This window comes from Helianthus annuus, chromosome 3 (assembly GCF_002127325.2).
Source record: "Helianthus annuus cultivar XRQ/B chromosome 3, HanXRQr2.0-SUNRISE, whole genome shotgun sequence".
Classification (NCBI taxonomy): Eukaryota; Viridiplantae; Streptophyta; class Magnoliopsida; order Asterales; family Asteraceae; genus Helianthus; species Helianthus annuus.
The window spans coordinates 11,799,772-11,811,727 of record NC_035435.2 but is presented as its reverse complement, the minus strand read 5'-3'; the positions used below and the strand labels follow the sequence as shown (position 1 = coordinate 11,811,727).

Genomic DNA, 11,956 nt, shown 5'->3' with positions numbered 1-11,956 from the left:
GACGACATAAGATGGCAAGAAGTCAGCTACCGTAAAATAAGGACGGAAGAAACGACCGTTTACATGTCTGGATTACTTTACAGATGTTCTAGCGACATGCTATGGAACATCTATCTTCATCTGAGCAACATGGTAGACACATACATTCCTAGCAAAAAGGATAGTAGGGGAAAGACGTTTGGATTCTTAAGGTTCGAAAAGATGTGTGATTTAGATGAACTCGTTAGAATAGTTAAGGAAGCAAAGGTGGATGGGGTTCGTATTGAGGCAAATGAATCTAGGTATTTTAGAGAAAATAAGGCACCTGGGTACCAACCATGAACCAACAGGGCAACACCGCATACTAACACAACTATGGGTATTCTTATGGGCACAACTTGTTCAGCTATACAACAGGCTGCGATTACCCAGACATGTGTGGGGTAACGAAGACAAGGGTAACGGGAATAATTCCAAAGTTAAGATGTGGGGAAATGAAGGCATCGGAAATGGGAACAATGACAAAACCAAACTTGGAGGGTCAGGCGAAAGGAGTTCTCTCAGGGATGCCAACCCCCCCCCCCCCCCAAAAAAAAAAAAAAAAAAAACACAAACCGTAACGAGTATGAAGCAACCATTGACCTGTGTGGTTACAAGGAATTGGCGGTGTTTACGAAGTTGTTTGGTAGAGCCTTCGTAGCTGAAGCTAAAGACTTAAACACGATCAATAATGTTAGGGATGCGGTATACAGATATATAACATCTTCGGTGGCAATCAGATACATTGGGGACTTGAAGGTCCTAATGTCTTTCCCTACTAAGGAAGAAGGTTATGAGTTTTTTAATAGGTGGCAAGATGGGTGGGAGCATTTCTTGAGCATGGCTGAATATCCACACACGTATATATATTTAGCTGATCAAGTTAACACAAAGTTAACATAAACGAGGACAAACTAGATAGTTTTTACAACGTTAACTGCTTAGAGCAAATCTCTCTCTAACTGATGATAAATATGCACACAATTATGAACGAAAATTCTTTTGTTTATTTGAAATGTTCTTAAAACGGAAGCACCATCCGTAAATACAAGAGTCATGTCTCTAGAATAAGGATACAAGCTTGTTCTTTCCTTAATTAGCTCTGAATGTAAATCTTTGACTTTTTATCATTTCTAACAATTTCTCTATTTTGTTTTAAATCTGCCTTTTATTCTTCATAGAAGATCATATATGAAATATTTGTCAAATCTTAAGAATGATTGTTAGAGCTTTGTGTTCACCATTATCTTCACACTAACCCACCAATATATTGTTGTACTGACTTTATCCTTCAATTTGATTTTCGACTTTTATTGAACTAGATGAACAATGTAGCGGCCAACAATATGAAGAGCTAACCCTAAACCACGTTTTATTAAACATAAAGATATGGGTATTTAGAAGCTTCTCTAGAAAGAGTTAAATAACTCACATATGATTTAACACTTATCCATAGTTAGCTTGCCTTTACCTTAGGTTGGTTAACCGACCACGTGTGAGATAATTAACGTTTAGGGAAATAATGTTCCACTTCCACCAACCATGTAAATGCTACGTATACAACCATGTGCTATAACTTTGATGGTATTTGTAATAGTCGGTTTGATAGAATTGCTCTAGTTCTAAAGAACACATTTGTGGTGAATATAATAAATTCAATTTTGAAGTGAAATAATGGAAGTGAAAAGTTGTCGGTTGTAGTGGATGATACTTGATATGATATTGTTTACAAATTTACATGTATCTGGTGTTGTGTTTATCCAATGAGTGCAGATGATTTAATTTATATGTATCCATTAATGTAAGTACTTCAGCTTTTTATGTGTACGTGTACATGTATATTTCATTTTGGAGGTAGAGGATCCTGTAAAAAAGACTAAAAGTGTGAGAAAGATAAGAAAGAATACACACCATTAGATCTTTGATCTAATGGTTTAGATTAATAGGGACCAAAATGTAAAATTTATTTTATTTTTTGGACTGAATTAAAAATTATAGGGGTAATAAAGTCTTTTAAATCCATTCAAAAGAGGTAACTGTAATTAAAATCCCTACAATCTCTCTCTCTCTCCAATTGCACGCTCTCTCTCTCCAATCGCACGCTCTCTCTCTCTAATCGCAGAAATCGTTGATAACATCAAGATTGATGAAGATGATCCGATTGATCCGATTGATGAAGATCGATTGATGAAGATCGCAGAAATCATTGATGAAGATTGATCCGATTGATGAAGATCGATTGATGAAGAAATCGTTGATAACATGAAGATTGATGAAGATGATCCGATTGATCCGATTGATGAAGATCGATTGATGAAGATCGCAGAAATCATTTGATGAAGATTGATCCGATTGATGAAGATCGATTGATGAAGATCGCAGAAATCATTGATGAAGATTGATCCGATTGATGAAGATCGCATGTTTATTGTGGTGGTTCGAGCGGCGGCGGTGGTGGTGGTGTTGGATCGGCAGTGGTGGTGCCGGAAGTGGCAGTGGTGGTGGTGCCGGAAGTGAAGAAGATGATACAGAGGTGTTATATTTTTATTTTCTGAATGGTGTTTTTTGTACTGAATGGTGTTTTTTTTACTGCTGAATGGTGTTATTTTGTTTACTGAATGTTGTTAATTTTTGTACTGAATGGTGTTATTTTTGTACTGAATGGTGTTATATTCTTTGTACTGAATGGTGTTTTTTTTACTGCTGAATGGTGTTATTTTATTTACTGAATGGTGTTATTTTGTTTGTTGAATGGTGTTATTTTGTACTGAATGGTGTTATTTTGTTTGCTGAATGGTGTTTTTTTTCTGAATTGTGTTATATTTAAAACACCATGTATGAACATGCTATGAATGGTGTTATATTTATCGACGGTTATAAGTCCTAAAATCCAGGTTTTTCTCTCTCCAAATCCTTAAATCAAGGATTACCATATTTGAATTTACAATCTTACCCTTTTCAATTAATTTAGATCTAATGGTTGAGATTCTTTCTTACCTTTCTCACACTTTAGGCCTTTTTTACAATAACTCCACCCTCATTTTGGATGTATAGTGTGCATACACATATGATGTGTGTAAAATGCAACATATAAATTACATCAAATAAGGCATAAAACTAACCCTTTTTAAGTACTAATGTTGGAAAAAGAGTGTTTTTGTCTTCCTTTTGTATTTTCAGGATGAAATGAGCTCAAATTCACAAAAGAAGCAAAAAGACAGCTAATTCTAACATAAATACAAGAAAAGGAATAAAAGTAGACTGCCTGAACCCTCAACGGCATCTCCCCAAGCAAAGAAGAGAAAACAGAAGCCTGAACACGCCCCGTGCTCAGCCAGCACGGGGCCGTGCCCAAGAAGCAGCAGAAAAGACAAACCTGTAGAAGCTTCTATTGCCCACCACGGGGCTGTGTCCAGTGAGCACGGGGGCGTGGTGAAAGTACAGCAGACGCATTAATTGTAATTGCGAATTACAATTAATGAAGAGAGAGAGTGTCAGACGGGCACGGGGGCGTGTCCAGCGGACACGGGGCCGTGCCCAGCCTTCTGTTCAGCCTATAAATAGGAGTGCTTGGTTTCATTCCAACTCATCCCTTGGCACACCACCTCTCTCACACTTCATCCACCACCCACCACCACCATAACACCATCATCCACCACCATCATCCATTGTCCATCGTAGAGTGTGTGAGTCGTCTCGGGATCCAAGATTGATAGTAAGAGTTCTTGACAATCAAGGCCATGTTTGCCTAAGTCTCTTACATCACTTGGTGAAGACAAGTGTTTAGTATAATACTTTTTATTTTTAATCTTTTGCACTTTTTATTTGGTTTTGTATTAATAACTTTAATAACTAGTTACTTATGTTGAAGGTGATCTTTCCTTATCGTTTGTCCGTGGTGTCTTGGCATTATTTTACTGTCTATATAAAATAAAAGATTTTCACCATTCATATCTCCACGGTCTATATGGAGGTATGTTGGCTACCTGGTCGGGGGTTAAGGAAACGGTTTGGTAAGGGTCTTGCCCTTGTTCAGCGTTTAGAGGTCCTGCAAGGGACCTGGGTCAAATTTAGTAGGATCTCCTTCAATGCCCATAGGTATTGGATGGCGGGGATCCAAACTCTTTGCCCCCCTCATAAGTTAACTACTATTAATAATATAACCCGGCTATTTAGGACTGTATCCCTGTTGACTCAGACTACTTAGCCGAGGGTAACGTCACCGCCAAAAGCGGGGCCTACCATAATTTGCATTAATAACTTAATTCATTATCTTCTAATAATCCAACCCTTTAGGATTGTATCCTTGCTGACTCAAACTACTGGGTTGAGGGTAACGTCGCCTTCAAAAGAGGGGCCTACTACAATAACTAAGATAATCTCTTAAACAAGTGCAAAAGTGCGAAAATAATCAAAGGTTATACTAATACACGAGTCGGAACCAAGTGATTCATCTTGTCTATCTGTTTTTATTTTATTTTTATTTTTCAGCATTTACTTAGTTTTATTTTCTTAGTTAAAAACATTTTTCTAACTTTCTGATTTAATTAGACGTTGAGGATAAACCGGTATTAAAAGCTCTTGTGTCCTTGGACGACCTCGGTATCTTACCAACACTATACTACGTCCACGATGGGTGCACTTGCCCATATGTGTGTTTAGTGTTAGTGAATATCGTGTTTTATAAATTTAAAACTTGGCTAAAGGTGTAAAAAGGGCTTAATTATATATCTAAATTATATTACACTACACACGCATCAATTTTTTGGCGCCATTGCCGGGGACACAAGGATTTTAAGAAAGTTAGGAATCAACGGCCTAATCATATTTTTATTCTTCTTTTTAATTTTTAGGATTTTCTTAGTTTTTCAGCTTCTGCAGAGCTCAGCACGGGCCGTGCCTGGTCGGACACGGGCCGTGCCCAGCATCGTTACTGGCATTTTTTAGTTTTCCAAGTTACAGAAGGCTGACCACGGGGCCGTGTCGGTGCAACACAGGGCCGTGTCCAACTTCCAGTAACTGGGATCTGGAAAACAATCACTGTAACTCTGACCACGGGCCGTGTTCACTGAACATGGGGCCGTGGTGAACCTTCTGACCAGCATTCTTTTCTGTTTTTATTGCAGGACTTGGAACCAGACGCCAATCTTACATAGTGTATGAGCTCCAGTTCTAATAAGGACATAAAAGAACCTCTAGAAGAACCCGAACGCTTTCTCGGAAAAAGATTAAAAGCTAAAAACCAAGAGAAGGTTTCGTGTGATCCACCTCCAATGGCGGACCAACGTACCCTCATGGATTATCTACGACCTACCGTAGGTAACCTAGGCGCCGTTATCAATGCTCCGAATGTTGAAGCTAATAACTTCGAACTTCGGCCGCATCTGATACAAATGCTCCAAAACTCCGCAACCTTCCATGGGCTTGCGGACGAGGATACCCATCTACATATCACTAATTTCTTAGAAATATGTGATACCTTTTGGATCAACGGAGCATCAAATGACGCCATCCGCCTCCGAATGTTTCCTTTCTCACTAAAAGACCGAGCGAAAGCTTGGCTCAACGCCCTCCCAGCTGGATCGGTAAACACCTGGGATGAACTAGCCCAAAAATTTCTATATAAGTATTTCCCTCCCGCTAAAACGGCTAAATTAATGACTGAAATTAATACATATTCACAAGAGGACGGGGAATCCTTATATGAAACTTGGGAAAGGTTCAAGGAGTTATTACGCAAGTGTCCACATCACGGCCTTGCGATATGGCAACAAGTATCCACTTTCTATAATGGATTATTGCCACACACAAGGCAGACACTTGATTCTAGCTCCGGGGGACTTTTAGGTAATCGACGCCCGCATGAAATATATAACCAAATTGAGGAAATTGCTCAAACCAATTTTCAATGGCACACCCCTCGAGGCAATAAATCTATTGCCCCGGGCGCCCATAAGGTCGATGAAAGCACTTCTTTACAAGCCCAAATCAAGGCCCTTTCTTCAAAAATAAAAAAATTGGAAATGACAAAAACAGTCTCGGTTATGGCTTGTGAAGGATGTGGTGGGTCACATGAAAATTGGAGTTGTATGAAAGAAACGGACGATCAACAAGAATTGGTAAACTACATTGATAATAGACCTAGGCCGTCGGGTCCTCCAACGGGAACTTATAACCAAGGATGGCGACACCACCCAAACCTTGGTTGGAGAGAACCCGGCAATAGTAGTAACCAACAAACCCAACGAACAAACTTTCAACAACCAAGAAATGAGTCACAAAATTTCACTCAACAACAAAGTGGACGAGAAAGGCTTGAAGATACTGTATCTCGCCTCATCTCCGACACTGAAAAGAAAAACTCGGAAAGATTTCTACAATTAGAATCAAATTTTAGAAATCAACAAGCTAGTATTCAAAACATAGAAAAACAATTAAATCAAATAGCTCAAAATTTTGCCGAGAGACCGCAAGGCGCATTACCTAGCAATACCGAAACAAACCCAAAAGCGCAAGTTCACCTCATCACGCTACGAAACCGCACCGTAGGGCCTGCAGAAGCGCCGCCGCCAACAGAAGAAACGGCACCCACACCTCTGCAGGAAAAGGACTCCCCTCCGTCACCAGAGCCTACCAAAGCTCCTCGAGTTCCGTACCCCGGTAGGTTAATTCGTCAGAAGACCAATGAGCAATTCGCGAAGTTCGAAAGTCTATTAAAGCAATTGCATGTCAATATTCCTTTTATTGAGGTTCTAACCCAAATGCCCAAATACTCTAAGTTCATGAGGGACTTCCTCACTCATAAAAAGAAAATTGAAAATTTGCAATTAGTCAATTTAGGCGAAGAATGCTCTGCCCTCGTACTCAATAAACTTCCCCAAAAGAAAATCGATCCCGGAAGCTTCACGATTCCCTGCTCAATAGGGGAGTCCCCCGTTCGTAATGCCCTAGCCGATCTTGGGGCTAGCATTAACCTCATGCCCTCATCAATGTTTAAAAGACTTGGCCTGGGAACCATGAGTCCTACAAAAATGAGCATACAACTCGCTGATCGATCCGTCAAATTCCCACAAGGTGTCATTGAAAATGTCTTGGTAAAAGTAAGCAGATTCGTCTATCCAGCCGACTTTGTCATACTCGATATGGAGGAAGACACCGAGGTCCCCCTCATACTAGGGAGACCATTTCTTGCCACCGCACAAGCGGTGGTAGATATGAATGACGGAACACTCACCTTGAGGTATGGGGATGATGAAGTAAAATTCGGAGTTGGGAAGAGAATAGAGGACGACGACCCGGTCAACTACATGAAGGTTATTGATTCAAGCTTGGATGCTGCTCTCCGACGGTGTAACATGGGACGCCAAGCATCCCACTCGGAAAATATATAACCTCACATTGGGTCTAGCCAAGGACCCTTATAAACGTGGCGCACCACGGAGGCATTCCGCGGAACTATCCTTAGTCTAGTTTAATCTTTTAGTTTTAATTTGCAGGAATAAAACACACTCATAGTGATAATGGATGAAAAAGGGAACGAGAAAAATGACCCCATGCACAAAGAACGAAGCAACCCGACACAAATCTCCATTACAGAAGGCTCAACACAGGCCGTGCTCAACCAACACGGCCCCGTGCTGAGCCACCTGCAGAAAAACGCCCAGTTCAGGTAACTGGACACGGGCCGTGTTCAACAGACACGCCCCCGTGTCCAGGCTTCTGTCTCATTTCTTTAATTTCTGTTACTGGCACCTGAACACGGGGCCGTGTCCGGTCCCCACGGGGCCGTGTCCAGACTGCCAGTAACATAAATCTTTGCTTTTTAACACCACATTACACATCCAATCAACCTAAAAATTTATTTTTGGGACACATTGAGGACAATGTGTAATTTAAGTGTGGGGGGAAGCTAACACTTTGAAATTTTGCAAGTCCTAATAACAAGCCTTACACAAAACTCTATTGGAACCACTAAACACCCCAAATTTTTTACAAAAATTTTTCAATTTTTACTTGTCTAAAGTTTAAGTTAGGAATCACAAGATTAATAAGGTTATATTTTTATAAAATTTACAACCGAGAGCGTCGTGATAACAAGAACCAACATAGGAAAATTATGAAACGGCATATCAAGTCTAGTTAAAATTCGATTATATATACTTGATCACATTAAAACCCATTCCCACAAAAGTGAGTTTTGAGCCTTTATTGAGCATACAAATTTACATCTTTAGACTAAATGCTCATTTTTCGTTTCTTGTGTGAATAGCCGCTTGGTTCTTACAACTCTAGAATTTGCCACGATGATTCATTCCCGGTCCTTACCAACTTAAACCCAAGTAAGTAAATGATGGAGGCATTAGGACTAACCATTTTTTTTTCTACACCATTATTTTTCATTTTTTTTACCACCTACCCAAAATCCCCCTAGTCAACCCCTTTGAGCCTAAACCTTTCGTTTCTTTACCTTAAACCCTTTTTACCCACCAAAAAACCCTTTTTATTTTTCACCCTTTATTTTAGTAACAAGCTCGGTTTTTCGCAAGCTCGTTCTTTTATGTGACTAAAAAAAATATATATATATATATATATATGATGAAGTTAAAAACAAACAAAGCTATGCAAACAAAAGCTTGTTTGAAGAAATACTTCAAAATAAAAAGTCACTAAAAACAAAGTGTGTTACGAAAACCGACGCTTTTTACGCTTTTCGCCCTTTTACTAACCACTAACCCAACCACCCACCTTTAGCCCAAGCCTAACCCTTCACCCAAAAAGTCCTCTTGATATTTACAAAGGTATAAAGTTAAAAAGGAGGAGGATTGATTGCTTGGCAAGCCTGTGGAAGGCGTAAGTTCCATGCCGCTCTCGAGTGATTCACTAAAAATACACCTTCGGCCGAGTGTTGAGTGATCCCCCGTGAGGTATGTGAACTTGTATATAAATGAAATTTTAAAAATGGCATGCTATGCCCAAATAAGTAATTTATCCTATGAAACGTTCTAAATAAATCATAACGAATAGGATTGTAAATAAATAAAAATAAAACCCAAAAAGATCTTGGATTCCCGACACTCTATGACAAGCCAAAAACCTTCTCTTCTACCCATTCCATTTGGGAGTGTAAGCCACATTTAAAGAGTTTTGCTTGAGGACAAGCAAAAGTTCAAGTGTGGGGGTATTTGATGTGTGTAAAATGCAACATATAAATTACATCAAATAAGGCATAAAACTAACCCTTTTTAAGTACTAATGTTGGAAAAAGAGTGTTTTTGTCTTCCTTTTGTATTTTCAGGATGAAATGAGCTCAAATTCACAAAAGAAGCAAAAAGACAGCTAATTCTAACATAAATACAAGAAAAGGAATAAAAGTAGACTGCCCGAACCCTCAACGACATCTCCCCAAGCAAAGAAGAGAAAACAGAAGCCTGAACACGCCCCGTGCTCAGCCAGCACGGGGCCGTGCCCAAGAAGCAGCAGAAAAGACAAACCTGTAGAAGCTTCTATTGCCCACCACGGGGCCGTGTCCAGTGAGCATGGGGACGTGGTGAAAGTACAGCAGGCGCATTAATTGTAATTGCGAATTACAATTAATGAAGAGAGATAGTGTCAGACGGGCACGGGGGCGTGTCCAGTGGACACGGGGCCGTGCCCAGCCTTCTGTTCAGCCTATAAATAGGAGTGCTTGGTTTCATTCCAACTCATCCCTTGGCACACCACCTCTCTCACACTTCATCCACCACCCACCACCACCATAACACCATCATCCACCACCATCATCCGTTGTCCATCGTAGAGTGTGTGAGTCGTCTCGGGATCCAAGATTGATAGTAAGAGTTCTTGACAATCAAGGCCATGTTTGCCTAAGTCTCTTACATCACTTGGTGAAGACAAGTGTTTAGTATAATACTTTTTATTTTTAATCTTTTGCACTTTTTATTTGGTTTTGTATTAATGACTTTAATAACTAGTTACTTATGTTGAAGGTGATCTTTCCTTATCGTTTGTCCGTGGTGTCTTGGCATTATTTTATTGTCTATATAAAATAAAAGATTTTCACCATTCATATCTCCACGGTCTATATGGAGGTATGTTGGCTACCTGGTCGGGGGTTAAGGGAACGGTTTGGTAAGGGTCTTGCCCTTGTTCAGCGTTTAGAGGTCCTGCAAGGGACCTGGGTCAAATTTAGTAGGATCTCCTTCAATGCCCATAGGTATTGGATGGCGGGGATCCAAACTCTTTGACCCCCTCATAAGTTAACTACTATTAATACTATAACCCGGCTATTTAGGACTGTATCCCTGCTGACTCAGACTACTTAGCCGAGGGTAACGTCACCGCCAAAAGCGGGGCCTACCATAATTTGCATTAATAACTTAATTCATTATCTTCCAATAATCCAACCCTTTAGGATTGTATCCTTGCTGACTCAAACTACTAGGTTAAGGGTAACGTCGCCTTCAAAAGAGGGGCCTACTACAATAACTAAGATAATCTCTTAAACAAGTGCAAAAGTGCGAAAATAATCAAAGGTTATACTAATACACGAGTCGGAACCAAGTGATTCATCTTGTCTATCTGTTTTTATTTTATTTTTATTTTTCAGCATTTACTTAGTTTTATTTTCTTAGTTAAAAACATTTTTCTAACTTTTTGATTTGATTAGACGTTGAGGTAAACCGGTATTAAAAGCTCTTGTGTCCTTGGACGACCTCGGTATCTTACCAACACTATACTACGTCCACGATGGGTGCACTTGCCCATATGTGTGTTTAGTGTTAGTGAATATCGTGTTTTATAAATTTAAAACTTGGCTAAATGTGTAAAAAGGGCTTAATTATATATCTAAATTATATTACACTACACACGCATCAACATACTATATTTTTCCTTTGTGTTATTTATGTAATAATGCAAAGTATACTTATTCTCGAATTGTGAATTACATGAGCATTTCATTTCGTATTATGTTTGTCGGTCAACCGTTTAGCTTGGATGTATTTAGGAAAAATATGTTTAAACTAACAAGAATGTCTCATTTGATATATTTATTTAACTAGTAGATAATCCCACGTGTTGCGGTGGAAATTTGGCAGTATGAAGTCCGTATAATTGCATCGTATGTGTGTGTATTTTGTATGTAAACGTTGAGTTGTATTGTAATGTTTACCCCTTGTAATCAGGGGGTTATCTGATTCGAAAAGTAATACGGATCATATAAACCAATACGATCCGTATAAGGGTAGCGTTTTATCAATTAACCCTTGATTTTTTTAGAAAGTACCTCCTGATACGGATCGTATAGGCTAATAAGATGCGTATATACGACCGAGTTTTGGCCTATACGATCCATATAGGGGTAAAATGAAAGAATTTAGATTTTGGGTTTTGCCATTTCGATGCGTATACGTATCGTATTTTGTCATTACGTGTCATTTTATGAAGTATAAGCTCTATAAGTATCATTCCAGTGACGCTAGGTTACGTGTGGTATCGTATTCTATGATCACGTGTAATTTTGTTTTGAATCCACTTGTACTCTAACATGTAGTGTGGTATGTATACGCGTCGTATCGTATAATTACTTGACGTATTTTGTCGTTAAATCTCGTATTATGACGTATATTATCAGTATGTCCCGTATTATGGCATATATTGTTCGTACGTGTCGTGTCGGTGACATTCGGTATTGTGTCGTTCATTGTTTGTATGTGTCGTATTAGAGTGTAGATTATTTGTATATGACGTGTTATTGCGTATTGTGTCTCTACTTGTCGTATCGTATTTTGGCGTTTATTGTTGGTTACTTGACGTAGTGTATCATTAAACAAACAAAAAACACCTTAAATATAATATATAAACAAAATACTTTTAAAATTACAATTTAACCTAGATAATGCAATGTCTTGTCTGTTACTTGACGTATTGGCTTCGTTAT

At 39.1% G+C, this 11,956-nt stretch overlaps 1 non-coding gene across 1 annotated transcript; it reads right to left on the bottom strand.

Annotated features, from left to right (window-relative positions):
• Positions 1–5,669: 5,669 nt before the first annotated feature.
• LOC118490854 lies at positions 5,670–5,776 on the bottom strand. The gene has a single exon (XR_004890079.1). It is a non-coding gene; the product is annotated as a small nucleolar RNA R71 (small nucleolar RNA).
• Positions 5,777–11,956: the final 6,180 nt, after the last annotated feature.